Genomic DNA, 12,918 nt, shown 5'->3' on the forward strand with positions numbered 1-12,918 from the left:
ACACCACTTCCAACTACCTTCTCTCCAGTCGACATGTTTGCAAATTTCTTTCGTGACAAAGTACAAACCATTAGAGATAAGCTTGACACCACAATTTCAATTGACTCGTCATCACCATACAGTTGGGATACAGAATTTGAGCGGCAACCATTAGCAGCATTTGAACCTGTCTCTATGGATTTCATACGTACAATATTGAAGAAGAGTGCACCAAAGTCATATGAACTTGATCCAATTCCAACATCACTGCTGACTGAGTGCTTAGATCCAGTATTGCCTTCACTAACTGATGTTATTAATACCTCTCTCTCATCCAGTGAACTTCCATTAGTTTTTAAAACTGCCATTGTAAAGCCTATGCTGAAGAAACCAACACTAGACCATAACGATTTAAAGAACTACCATCCAGTTTCTTATCTCCCATTCATATCAAAAATCTTTGAAAAAGTTGTTCTATCCCAGCTTGTATCTCATCTAAATTCAAACAGTCTTTTTAGCAATGTACAATCTGCATATCACCCTCGCCACAGTACTGAAACTACTCTTCTAAAAGTAGTTAATGACATTCTCTCTGCGTTGGATAGTGGAAAGATTACAGTCCTCACCCTCCATGATTTGTCTGCAGCATTTGACACAATAGACCATGATATATTACTTCACCGTCTCCAGCATGTATTTGGCATTCATGATACAGCCTTACTGTGGTTCAAGTCCTACTTGGTCAACAGGACACAAATTGTATCTGCCCAGTTGATCTATGTTGTGGTGTTCCACAGGGGTCTGTTCTTGGACCTGATCTCTTCATTCTGTAAACTCAGTCGCTCTCAAGTGTCATAGATCATCATCCAGTGTCTCACCAATTGTACGCTGATGACACCCAAGTATACAAATCTAGCCACCCAGCTGAAGTTGATGCTACCATCCAAGGTGTAGAGAGGTGCATTTCTGATGTGAAATCATGGATGACATGTAACAAGCTGCAGATGAATGATGATATAAATGAGGCCATTCTGATCACAACACAAGGACTTTCTCATTCACATCCTTTACCTCAAACAATAAATATCAGCAGCACCAACATTAGATTCATACAATCAGTACGGAAACTAGGTGTTACTCAGGACAGTGCTCTCACATTGCACCAACATTTCATGAACATATGCAAGGCTGCATATCTTGAGCTGAGACGCATCAGCTCAATTCGCAAATATCTTTCAGTTGATGCCACTAAAACACTTGTGTGTTCATTAGTACTATCAAGACTGGACTATTGTAACTCAATTCTGTCTGGTTCATCTCATTATGTGCTCCAGAAACTTCACAAAGTTCAAAACACAGCTGCTCGGATCATACTTAGAGTACCACGATCAGAGCACACCTTCCCGCTGCTCTGTACCCAACACTGGCTTTCCATTCGATCCAGAATCAAACACAAAATTTGTTTTCTGTGCTACATTTCACTGTCGGACTCTAGTCCAACATACCTATCCAACCTCACCCATGTGTACACACCAGCAAGATACTTAAGCTCCTTTTCTGACAGTCGTAAATTCATTATTCCCACTATGAAAACAAAGTCATATGGACAGTGTTCTTTTGCATACCAGGGCCCAGCAATGTGGAATGAATTGCCCACTGAACTTAGACACAAAGACACAGTGATCACATTCAAGAGTGCTCTCAAAACTCACTTATTTCAACTGCAAGAACAAACTTAAAGACCTAATAATGTTTCCTACCTGAAATATTCTCAGCATGTTTTTTTTTTTATAAAGTTTTTCTAATTTCATGGTGTTTGTTTTTGTAATAATATTATTATATGTTTTTTTATCTTATAGGTGTTGTCTAATGTTGTAAAGTGCTTAGATGTTCTAAAAATTAGGTGCTATGCAAAGTCCTCATTATTATTATTATTATAATGCTTGAATAAACATAAGTTGGCAGAACTGTATGGGTTTTTCGGCTGATACTGCATCAGTGATGACTGGAATTCATAAAGACGTTGCATTCTGTATTTTGAAAAATGTCTCCATCATTGTGCATATCAGGTTATCTCTGTCATCTGATAAATTAAAAGGAGAACTCTTGAAGTATCAAACTGGCACTTTACCTGACAATGTACTTCATATGGACAGAGTTGATTTTTTCACCTTATTTCCCAGCTTAAAGACCCAATAACTGTAGGATATAAATTTTCTCTTCTTTGTCAAGTTATGAGAGCAATATTGGTTCTTTACTATTCTAATGCTGACTGTGAGAGATTGTTCGGTGTTGTTAACAAAAATAAACTGAATTCAGATCCAGTGCTGGTGTGCAAAACATTCATAGTCTCAGCAGGTACAAAGTGTTTTGAAATGCAGAATGAGAGACTGTTGCTTTTGATGCTCAAAGCAATATATACGAAAACTTGAAGCAGTAATTGATGTTAAAAGTCCACAGGGGTAAATAAATCATTTTGTACATATGCTTATTGAATTTTATCATGTTATATGTGGATTACTCTTTTTCTGCTCGAATTACTCTTTTTGTCCACTTGGATTACACTTTTTCCTCACCAGGGGTTGCCATGTATGCATGGGGTTTTCTCCAGAAGACTTCTTATGATGTCTAATTGGTCCTTAATGAAAATAATGCAGCATATCCAGTATGGTTGCCAGTCTTAAAAATCTTGCTATTGCTACTCATCCTTACAGGCTGATCATATCAACATGGAGGTTTTATTAAGCAATTTCATATGAGTTCTTTTGGGACCTAAAATGAAAATGTTGCTCTCCAAATATAAGGGAGAAAAATCTTTTAACCCTAGAAAGAGAGTAAGAAAGTTACAGAAATGATGGAAGAATGAATCACCAAAATGTGACCGAACAAAACTTGTGATGTTGTAAACTTTCTTCAATGACTATTTGGGAAAATATAGTAGTGTTGTGGACACTTTATTGTTAATGGTTGTAAAACTTCCATAAATTGTCCCTGGAATGACAGTCATGATTGTACTGCTTTACTCACCAGACATGAAGAATTATTATGTCCAGTAATAAAAAAAGTGTTGAACATCAACAGACCTTCTCTGTTTCTGCCAGCCTTAGCACTTTTTCACACCATTTTTTTTTTGTAAAAAAACCATCAAAAACTAAATATATATAATGTTTAAAACAATGACCTTCTTACCCTAATTTTTAAAACCAATGCATGTGGAAAATCAAATAAGTTTCTTTTTTGTTGTTTTGTTTGCCAAATGCAAAAGATGGCATCAAGCTGTGGCATTCTGCTAGACCAAGGAAAAGAAGGCCAGAGACGAGGCCTTATGGCTCTGAGAAATCTTCAATTTTCTTTGAGTCGTGTTTGTGAAATTTTATTTTTTAAGTTGATGTCAATGAGTAATAATAGTTCAATTTGAAACTGAACAGGCTGTTTGATTTTAGCAGGTTCAGTCAAATGCAGTCAGGATTAGTAAAATATTTATAATGGTGATCTTGTGGTTGTGTGAAATGTAATTTGCATTTCATACTCAGTTACACCCACTATTGCCTTCCATACTTCCTCATATCAGTATGAAGTTTTCTCTACAACACTTCTTGTTGTCTAGTTGGTCCTAAATGTAAATGGCATTGATATAAATTCCAATATGACTGCCACAATGTTCTTCTAATTGAAAATGGTGTTAATATAACATCTAATATGTGCACCACAACAGCTAATTTTTTCAGCTTGCTGTTACTGAAGAATATGATAGATGGTTTCAACAATCAACAATTAAATGAAGAAATGGTCTTCTTTGGAATTTCTTGGTTTATTTCTTGGCCAGTAGAGTTTGTCCATTTGAGGGACTCTTACTCAATTCAGTTTAATTTAGACTAATATAAATGACTTAAGTATTTCAATTTTTGATTTTACCAGTTATCTTTCACATTAAGATGAATATGAAAATGAATGTACAAACAAATGAACAAGCAAACAGAAGTAGGAGCAGGGTGAGAAAGCAAGTTTAAGAATGATTGTCAGAAAAAAATAAAGAGATAAATGAGTGTGCAGTAAGAGAGACACATAAGAGAATTCCAAAGTATATGGTGAAACTTGGAATGGAATTGGTCTATTGTTCAATGTAAATTACAAAAACGATGCATTTTTATTAAGAGCTTAGTGTTTTCACTTAGAATGAGCAATAAAGCAGTTATGTTTTTAACATGTTGCACTCAGGCGCATACAGTCATCTCAGTATTGCTGACAAGACAATAGTTATGTAACTTGATGACTTGAGAGAATAAAACAATTCTTTATTTTAGCCAATCTGCCACTGTCTGATTTGTACACATTGCAATGTAAAAAAGTCAAAAAGCTTGTGTGGATATGATCTAATTAAAATTTGTTTACTGAGTAAACTGGCAAATGCTAAGGTATTTAGATATGGTCCAGGCTGACTGTTGCTTACTGTATTTAAATATATTTCAGAAAGGCTATTGCTTAATACACTCTTGCTCTCTGTTAGGTGATTTACCTGTAAATCACCTAGATGGGCTCATAGTTGCATGAACACATTTCTGGTAAACCTAATGAACACCTTCAGTTGGTGTTTTCTTCTGTGTTTTTTAAAATAAAACTTCAGGAGTAAATAATTGTCAGAATGAAATAAGTGCCCAAATCTAAAGCTATCTAAAATTCTAGTCTTCTGTTTACATCTGATATCATGAAAGTAGGTTGGCATTATGAGACATTATTACTGGTTGAGATAAGAATTAATAATAGCAGAATGGAGATGGTCACCATTCAATTCACTCTAAGAATAGGAACTATGCTTGTCTTCACTTATACTCAGTTGTGTTTCCCCCATGTTGTAGACAGTCACTTATTTTCAATCATAATGAAATTACTATTTTATGTTTAATAAGCCTGTAGATTCAATGTGTTTAATAATTGACCAAACTTAACATTTAATGGTTCCAGTATATATAATTTCTACTCATGAATCAGGGTCTTGTTTTTTTAATGTTAAGAAAGTGATCACACTCACACACATATATATATATATGGTCTTGGAAGAAGATAGATAAATGTTATTGATAGATGCTGTTTCTTTCCCAACATGCAGATACATAAAACTAACCCCAGTGACTGTTACAAAGACAGCTAGGCAGCTTGTTTATCCCAAGTGAAGACAAAAAACATTTTCTTTACTTGAAAATGACTAGTCCATCTATTCACTTTGACAGTCTTGGAAGAAGATAGATAAATGTTATTGATAGATAATAATAATAATATTAATGATAATGAGGACTTTCTATAGCGCCTAATCTTTAGAAGCTGTAAGCAATTTGCAACATTAGACAACACCTATAAGATAAAAAACATATATAATGATATGATTACAAACACAAACACCATGAAATTAGAAAACATAGAAAAAAAACATGCTGAGAGTATTTCAGGTAGGAAACATTATTAGGTTTTTAAATTTGTTCTTGCAGTCGAAATAAGTGAGTTTTGAGAGCACTCTTGAATGTGATCACTGTGTCTTTGTGTCTAAGTTCAGTGGGCAATTCATTCCATGTTGCTGGGCCCTGGTATGTAAAAGAACGCTGTCCATATGACTTTGTTTTCATAGTGGGAATAATGAGTATACGATTGTCACAAGAGGAGCGTAAGTATCTTGCTGGTGTGTACACATGGGTGAGGTCGGATAGGTATGTTGGTCTAGAGTCTGTCAGTGAAACGTAGCACAGAGAACTAATTTTGTGTTTGATTCTGGATCAAATGGATAGCCAGTGTAGAGTACAGAACAGCGGGGAGGTGTGCTCTGATCGTGGTACTCTAAGTATGATCCGAGCAGCTGTGTTTTGAACTTTTTTAAGTTTTTGGAGTAGATATTGAGATGAAACAGACAGAATTGAGTTACAATAGTCCAGTCTTGAAAGTACTAATGAGCACACAAGTGTTTTAGTGGCATCTACTGAAAGATATTTGTGAATGGAGCTGATGCGTCTCAGCTCAAGATATGCAGCCTTGCATATGTTCATGACATGTTGGTGCAATGTGAGAGTACTGTCCAGAGTAACACCTAGGTTTCGTACTGATTGTGTGAATTTAATGTTGGTGTTGCTGATATTTATTGTTTGAGGTAAAGGATGTGAATGAGAAAATCTTTGTGTTGTGATCAGAATGGCCCTGGTTTTATCATCATTCATCTGCAGCTTGTTACATGTCATCCATGATTTCACATTAGAAATGCACCTTTCTACACCTTGGATGGTAGCATCAACTTCAGCTGGGTGGCCAGATTTGTATATTTGAGTGTCATCAGCGTACAATTGGTGAGACACTGGATGATGATCTATGACACTTGAGAGCAGCTGAGTGTATAGAATGAACAGAACAGGTCCAAAAACAGACCTCTGTGGAACACCACAACATAGATCAACTGGGCTGGACTGTATTCCATTTGCAGACACAATTTGTGTCCTGTTGACCAAGTAGGACTTGAACCACAGTTCACATGACTTTGGTGCACTCTTCATCAGGATTGTACGTATGAAATCCATAGAGACAGGTTCAAATGCTGCTAATGGTTGCCGCTCAAATTCTGTATCCCAACTGTATGGTGACAACGAATCAATTGAAATTGTGGTGTCAAGCTTATCACTAATGGTTTGTACTTTGTCACGGAAGAAATTTGCAAACATGTCCAGAAGGTCGATTGGAGAGAAGGTAGTTGGAAGTGGTGTTGATTTGCTCCTTGACATTAGCTTGTTAGTAATCTCGAAAGAGCTCTTTGCAGCTGGATCTTTCCATGATCTTAGTAGTGTAGTGGGCTGATTTCGCTGCATGGACTATATTTGTGACATTCTTCTCAGTGACTTCATTGATTTGCTTTTGAATAGAAAGTCTGGTGGAAAGCCAGAGCCTCTCAGCTTTACGGCGGTCTCTTTTAGCAGTGTGAAGTGGAGAACACTTTTGAATTGATACTCTGCACTTGGTAGCTGGGGCATATTTGTCAATCAATGAATGCGGGCATTTATTGAGTTGTTCTGCAGTAGGAGGTAAGCAAGTTGTGAGGTTAGCTTGGATGTCGTGCATTAGTTTGGTTCTAATGATCAAGCAAATAAAACAAATGTTTTCTCCCATGGAATCTACTGTTAATTCTGGTAATGAAAGAAGAGCACCCTGACTTTGTCCTTTTTGTTGTCAAAATCTCTTACGCAGGCCGGATACAACTTTTTGGCATAATCACTACTCCTATCTGTTGCAATACTAAATGGCCCAATTTTCATGGCTTCTGCAATTTTAAGTGAAGTATCTTCTGCTAAAGACCTATCAATATGAGAGGATTTTGTTCTTGCACATGCATATTTTCTGCATTTTTGGAATCAGGAAACATCCATTTGAAGAAAGGACCTATGTAGTCTTCTACCGTTAGGGGTAGTCCGTGTTCTATTAAGAACTCAGTAGATAACGCCTCTACATTTATATAAGTTCTGCTGTTAAAAAGAAGTTACCTTAGTATTGGAGTTAATAAAATGAGCTAATTCAAGGTTTCTTTGTTTTATCATAATGAAAATATTAAAATCCTTTCCACGTAGCCTGCAAGGGGAATGATGCTGCCCTAGAATGGAACGCTGTATGGTGTAATTCATGATTTCATCTCTGAAACGGTTTTTCGTCTTTTCCTAATCCATCTGTGAAATTATTTGAAAACTATTTTTGCTCAAACACTCGCATCGAATAGAATAAATGTGACTTGACTTTTAACACCAAATACCTACAGACTCTGTACCAGATATGAATTAGAACAAAGAATCTGTGAGCAAAGATAAATTCAGAAAACCAGTCTGTTCTCTCCTAAGCCACACAGCTGCTATAAATAGAAACAGAGGTCAAAAATAGAAACCAACATGCTTCTTGGAAATAGGGCAACTGCTATAGATAGAACATAATACTGTTAAGAAGGTGCATGCAAGTCTTCGGACAAGCATACTCTTATGTCCTAGTTACATAACAGCTGTCTTTTCTAGAATACAATCTGTGTGATTAATGGGATGTTAATACAAATGAGAAAACAAATTATTAATATTTTTTTGGAAGGGGATATACTGAAAATTGCTTAATCTGAATACAGTTAAGCATAAGGTGTAATTTAGTGAAAAACAGCGTAATGATTACGCCAAAGTGTAATAGTTGGCATGTATGCCCATGTCAATAAGACTTGCTATTCAGGAGAAGCAGCAATAACAAGAATTTCAAAAAGGTTGCTGTCTAAGCAGAACCAATTTCATTCAAGACAAACTAGACCATGGTATAAATATGTGTGTAGTTTCATGGCAGTCTTGAAAGTAGTTTAGGTGGAGTAGCCATAACAATGGACAGGCACATAACAGATATCAGATGACAGACCATCCCATTAGTTCTTATGGTCTACATCCAATTAAGCTAAAAAGCATTAGTCAGTAAAAGCATAAGTTTTAGCATATTATGTTTCTTCAATAATACTTACCTGATCACATTACATTAACTTTCTTTGGTACCTCTGAAACTAGCCCTCCCAGAAAAAGGTCTTTATGTCTGAACATTATGGACAAAATAAAGCAAATCTCAGCTTAAAGCAGCTTGTTTACTTAAGCAATGCCTTAAAGGATGCTTTCTTTGCAGAGAAGGGCGGAGTATTATTTGTAAAGTGATCAGGTATATATTATCAGGAAAAAATAACTTACATAAAACTTTGCTTTTTTCATGTTAAATACATGATCTGATCAGATTAAGTTGGAAGAAAAGGTAAGAGGAGGAGAAAATGTTGCGTATCTTACCTAGTAGAAGCTCTAGTGAAAGGATGAACTTTTAATACCGATTTAGCATGTAGGAGATCCCTTTGGGATTCTGTTCTTGATTATTGTCTCACCATCAAACATTTCCTAGATGAATCCAGTGAAACTGGCAAATTCTGTGATTCACCTCTCTCCTTAGTGAGGTCATGTCATGCAAACGGAAACTAGAAGGCAGATTCAGCCATACCAGCCAAGCTGACTCTGTCATGTCCCAAACTGAGACATTACATTCTGAGCCAGGCTCATGGAAGTCATTCATATTTCATGAGCTGAAATCTTCATTAGTATACCTGAGCTCCCTTTAGTTCTTATAGGGCTGCCTTGCATTCCTGCATAGTGGTACAAATAATTTTTTTTACATTTGATGTGGTAATTGTCCATGTGTCTCAGGTAACATCTGAGGGTATGTACAGGGTCCAGAATCTCTGGTTCTCTTGATAGAAGGATGCAGGAGAGGGAATGAATAGTTATTCTTGTTTGACTAATGATAGCATGCTGTTCTAAGGAAAGAACCAGGATGTGTCATTAGAATTAATGAACCATACGAATGAAGTTAGCATTAGCATAAATTGCAAATGATTTATGATAGCTCCTTTGGTGTGTGTGTGTTTGTCTCTGTGTGGGTGGAAAAGACAGTGGCTCAAACTATGAAAGTGTTTGGCTATGTCAAGCTCCAGGAGAGATTCCTTTGTGAATAATGTGAGCGAGTGTGGTCTGAATATGTCAGATTTGGACTGCAAGTGGAGGATTACTTTCTTGAAGTCAAAATCATTTCTTTCATAAAGACCAAACATGTCTGAGATAAAAAAAACAGTAGCACTTGAATTTTATTAAACCTGTTGGTTTTTACTCTTTGCTGTTACTTAGATTAAGACTATAGTTGTAACAAAGTAATGCTGTCCTGCTATGAATTTCATAGAAATGATCTATCCAGTCAAATTTTCAGCCAACTCGCAATTCAGAGTCATGACCATTGTATCATGCAAGGATTGGGCCAATGATTACAAGCCTCATGGACATGGGTATATTTGTTTTTTAGCCATCACTTCTCATGTCAGGGTCCTAAGTTTATCCCTGGTGTGATTACAAAATCTAAACACCATTTCTATGCATCAACATATTGACAACAAAGCCTTAGAGTAATATTATCATATGTGATTCCAAGGTTTGACTGGAATTGCCTGCGCTTTCCATTGTATATATGGATAAAGTATGTTCTGGTGCTGTTTATACATCTGCATGGGGGATGGGGGTGGATATGGCATCTCAACATCAACCATGAGACTAATCAATAATTCTACTGTAATCATTGATACAGTATCTTTAGGTGGTATTTCTATATAAGCATGAGGGGTAAAGTGGGCATCTTGACATCCCCCATGAGATGATCAACAATTCAGATGTGAGATGTATGTTAAAAGTCTCACCAGGATGTACTGAAGCATGCTCATTTTTGTAACCTTTGAACTGCTTTTACAAAACTCTGGCACAAGGACTGTTGTACCAATGAGCAACTGTATGCATAGAAAATTGTCATGTCCTTAAATATCTTACACTTATTGTACTTCTCTGTAATGAAAAATAGGAACAAGTGTGTGTGTAACTTGCAATAATGTTAACCACATTTTCAAAATGACTTAGAAGTGTAATGATTGATAAGTACAGCACTTGATAAAATAAATTATCTGCTGAAAATGAATGTTACCAATCAAAATCACATCTGATAATATCAGACATTATGATAATTTCAAATATTTTAATATGGAAATCACAGAAAATAAAACAATTTTACTTACAGTACCACGAAAAATGAAATGTGGATGATTTAACTTTAAGTTACAGAAATTACAGAATGTAACTGGATTGTCTGGAAGAGATTTCTACAGCATGGCAGCTAAAGTAAAAATTGATTTCAATTGAGTATAACAGTAGCCACACAGCAGGTAAAATAGGAGTTAATCTGTAAGAGTTGATTCCCTTTGTCAATATATACATATATTGCTTTCTTGATGAGTCTGGTTCCCATAGTGGTGTTTATTATCCTGCCAAATTGGGAGACCTCAAAGCAGGGAACTAGACTAACTGTTGATACACTACCAAACAAGATTCCTTTTTAAAAAAAAAAAAAAAACGACATTTATTTCGTGAGACAATCGTCGACATTGAAACTCAATTTTTGTATTGGTCAGTTAGTACATTATTGATGTCGTGATTTCACTGGAATTAATAATGAAATTTCTTATCATCCTTGAGGATATCTCTAAGTGCCAGTTCAAGAATTCTCTGAAACTCACTTGCCCACAATGGTCCATATCTGTGAAATCAAGCTCTTTATTTTACAATGTATTCATTTCGCTTGGCTGCCTTGTTATCTTTGATCACATTATGAAAGAGTTGGTTAATTTAAGCTAGTTTATGATGTTACATACACAATAACATTTATAAGTGTATGATTGATCAAATGATGTGAGTTCACCCGATATACAACTGGGGCCGCTAGACTTTAAGTTTGTAGGATTTTCGGTCCTTTTAACTTTTCTTTTAACGTGACAATACAAAGGAGGCCAGCTTTTAATCCAGTGCAACAATACAACAAATACTTCTGGAAATCAATTATCAAAACACGGTTGGCACTTAATTAGGTTCTCAGAGAAATGCTTGCGGACACAGCTGTTAAGGCAGATTGATGCATTTTACGTATATTTAAAAGAAGACACATCGCATTTATGACGACTACACTTAAAAGGAACTAAAAGATAGAACTAGAACATAGATTTCAATTGATAAAAAAATTATATAATTTGTATTTATTTATTAAAGTACTGCCTCCCCTTGGTGTGAGTGACATTTTCATAGATCAAAATTTCCTTACATATAGTTCATTGCGGTGTACTAGAAATGTTGTTTGGAAAGAAAATGTAAACAATGACCTATTTTTAAATTTGATATTTCATAATGATTCACGATTTTCTTCAAGTTCAACAAATAGGGATCAATTTTTGGGGTATTTTCTGGTTTAAAAAAATGGGATCCACGCCTGACCCTGCATCATAAGCGGGTTCGCGAGTTATCAGGGCATGAGTTATTGAGATAGTGGTGTATATATATATATATATAGAGAGAGAGAGAGGGATCTTACCAGAAAGTCTAGATTCAAGAGTAACAATGAAAGTTATTGTAATGAAATGTGATCAGGTAATGCATTTAATGAAACCTCAACGCAAACAATGAGAATTAATGATTCTTATGAATTATGATTCTCCTAATGGAAAAAACTGCTGGAGATTGCTTTATTAAAATATCTGTCCGAGAAATTAGAGTCTCAAACTGTTTCTTTTAAAGTAATTTTGCATATTAGTTATACCTCTTCCCCCTACACATAATACAGTTATTTATCCTGACCAACTATATTTTATTGGACATTGTGAAAATGATATAAAAATTTGTCTAAAAATTGTGTTTTCTTTAAAAAGAGAACTGCTTTTGACAAATAAAGATAATTTCTCTAAAACACACAATACATTTCTGAAGAGAAAGTCAAGCACTTTTAAAAGACATAAAATGAGTTTACAAAATCATTCATTTTATTGTCATATAGCATTCATTGTTCTCTATGAAGATGTAATATTCTGATGCAATTTATGATCACTTTACTGATGAAGTGCCTTTTTAAGCTTTCCTAGCAAGCATGTTCTAAATAAAATATTAATGGCATAATGATAACAGTGTCCTTGTAATATTTTATGACAATGAGTCATATTTTTCGTCATATAAATGATGGAAGATTTTTCCCAAAATTCATTTACTAACACGAGACAAAATATCATTTATTGAAACTACAAAAGCAAAAGCATAGAAGATCATTTTATTAAATGATAAATCATCATACTAATATGTTGCATTTATTTCTTAATTGGAACAATTCAGTACTAAATTCTGGACCATACTGACCTTAATTATAATAATAACAAACTGCAGTTAAAAATTGCCTTTTTTGTTATCATTATTACTATGCATGCATTGTTGCAAAATTCTGAGTCTTATGAACACGAGTTATATATTCATTATGTACCTTTCCAAAGAACTCATCTGTGTTTCGCTGATGGCT

This window comes from Sinohyriopsis cumingii, unplaced genomic scaffold, assembly GCF_028554795.1.
Source record: "Sinohyriopsis cumingii isolate HCF-2022 unplaced genomic scaffold, ASM2855479v2 utg000663l, whole genome shotgun sequence".
NCBI classification, from domain to species: Eukaryota; Metazoa; Mollusca; class Bivalvia; order Unionida; family Unionidae; genus Sinohyriopsis; species Sinohyriopsis cumingii.